The sequence below is a fragment of the Silene latifolia genome, unplaced genomic scaffold (assembly GCF_048544455.1).
Source record: "Silene latifolia isolate original U9 population unplaced genomic scaffold, ASM4854445v1 scaffold_57, whole genome shotgun sequence".
Lineage (NCBI taxonomy): Eukaryota > Viridiplantae > Streptophyta > Magnoliopsida > Caryophyllales > Caryophyllaceae > Silene > Silene latifolia.
In genome coordinates this window covers 2,604,018-2,606,564 of record NW_027413480.1, presented here as the reverse complement: position 1 = coordinate 2,606,564, position 2,547 = coordinate 2,604,018, and positions in this window count along the sequence as shown.

Here is a 2,547-nt window from a genome sequence, read left to right as displayed (position 1 = left end):
ATTCACTCTTCCTCCAAATGCCTGCTAAACGGACGGTAAAAGGCTTGTTTTCACTACTTTTGGATTCATTTCTGCAAATAAGACAAAGTAACCCAAAGTAGCATATTCGGGGCATTTCGTAGCATAAAACCACGATAAAAGCATAGAAATACGTGCATAAAATAGGCCAAAAAGACTATATAAAATGCACGTATCAAATTCTCTCTAAAGGGGGCTATGTCCAAGCCAATGTTTGAGAGTGATTATTCGGTTGACATTCTAGAAGAGGTGGTTGAAGAAACAAAAGATGAATGCTCGGGGGAAGATAAAGAAGAAGATTTTGAAGCTCTACCACCGCTTTCATGTGAAGATTATGAAGCTCTCTTGAATATGCTTTTCTTGATGATGCAAAGATCTTCCCCGTTATCATCAATGCTAACCTACAAGTGGAACAAAAAGAAAAACTTTTATTTGTTCTTAGAACCAACAAAAGGCACTTGGGTATAACATTGACGATCTTGTGGGTATCGATCCTAGAGTATGCATGCATTGTATTACACTAGAGGATGGATACACCCCCTCCACTCAACCTATGAGGAGATTGAATGAGAAGTTGAAGGATGTGGTAAGGAAATAATTTGATAAATTGCTTGAGGCCGGAATTATATACTCCATCTCGGGAAGCGATTGGGTAAAAGCCCGGTTCAATTTATCCCTAAAAAAGGCGGTATGACCGTGGTTGAGAATGAGGATGGTGAACTCATCTCCACCCGACCGGTTACGGGAAGGAGAATGTGTATTGATTACCGAAAATTAAATTCCGCTTCAATCAAAGATCACTTCCCTTTGCCCTTCATTAATCAAATGCTCGAGAGATTGGCAAATCATGAGTATTTTTGCTTTCTTGACGGTTAGTTCGGGTTTTTCCAAATTCCTATTCACCTGGATGACCAAGCAAAAACAACTTTTACTTGTCCCTATGGTGTCTTCGCATATCGAAGAATGCCATTTGGACACGAGATCCCCCACCATAGCTAGACCCTCCAGAATAGGTCCTAGCTTGGTGGTGATTACTCCTCTTGTGGCTTTATTGGTTGCCTCCCTCACTCTCAGTCTTCCTCTTCTCATCCCCTTTTTCCTTGGCCTCCTATGCCATATCCACCAACCTCTCAACATGCCCTGCTCTCTCGTCCTTCAAATCAGAGATTACCCTGGCCGGTAGCTTTTCCGTGATTTTCAGTACTAACCCCTTCGTAAAGCGAAGAGTCAAACTCCATTGACTCAGCTGTATGTCTTCCGCATAGCGTGACAGCTCAATAAAACTGTGATAGTACTCAGTGACGGTCATGCCATCGGTCATAGTGAAGGAATCGAACTCAGCCCTCAACTTTGCACGGATGTGCTCCGGAATGAGATGATCCCTGATCATCGCCCTCTTGAATTCTACCCAAGGAATGGCATGTTGGCCCAGATTTGTATAGTATGCCCGAGCTCCTTCCTTCTCATTGTGCCACCATACCCCAACCTCATCCCTCAGATAGAACGCGGCTTGCTCTACCATTATCTTGTCCGGACAACGAACCGCTTCCAACACACTCTCCATCTCCCGGCGCTAGTTATCAAACAGCTTAGGCTCACCGGTGTCCTCATAAGTAGGAAGGTTGAAGCGAGAAATGGTGGGCTCAAGCGGGATGCATCCACTAGTTTCTCTTCCTCTTTCCCCACATTTTTGAGTGCCTCCATGGGCGCTTCTTGCTGCTCAATCATTCTAGCCACCTCATCAACGCTCATCTCCGAAGCCTGATGTAATACCCGGTAATTTATTGGGCATTTTATATATTATATTTTATAATTGAAGAGTCTATCGATCCGAAATATTCAGGGGGGGGGGGGTGAATTGAGGATTAAAACTTTTATCTATTTTTTGGATTGTAATTGTATAATTAATTATTTAAAGTTTATTGATTAAACTTTAACTAATTAACTAATTAACAAAATAGAATAAAGCAAATAAATGAAAGGAGAGAAAAGACACACGGTTTTTGAAGTGGTTCAGTTTTAGAAATCGAAACCTACGTCCACTATTCTCGATTAATAAATTTAGTACCTTTCTACGGATTACAAATTTACTAACCCAACTCGTATAGCTAACTCTAGTTGTAACTCAATGAGTACCGTTAAATACTCAAGTGACTAACTTACGCTAATAAGAAAGCACTGTTGATTCTACTAAAAGTTCACGTTAATGAACGAGTAAGAAATCAATTAAGCGCTATTATCTTATAACGATAATGAAAGAACGAATGCACGAGTTTATAAAATACACGACCTTTTTCGAAAAATAACAAAACAGTTTTCTTGCTTTAAAACACGGTTTTGCTTTTTAAAATAAATTAAAGTTATGCTCAAAGGTCTTATTTTTGAATGTAACAAAGAGTAAAGTATTTATAGCAAAGGAAGAAGCATGGCACTCGGTTTTCTCAAAACCCTAGAGGCCGAAATAATAAGATATGGAAATAGAATCATATCTTATTATTTTTACCCATAAAATCTTAGGAAAAGATATAA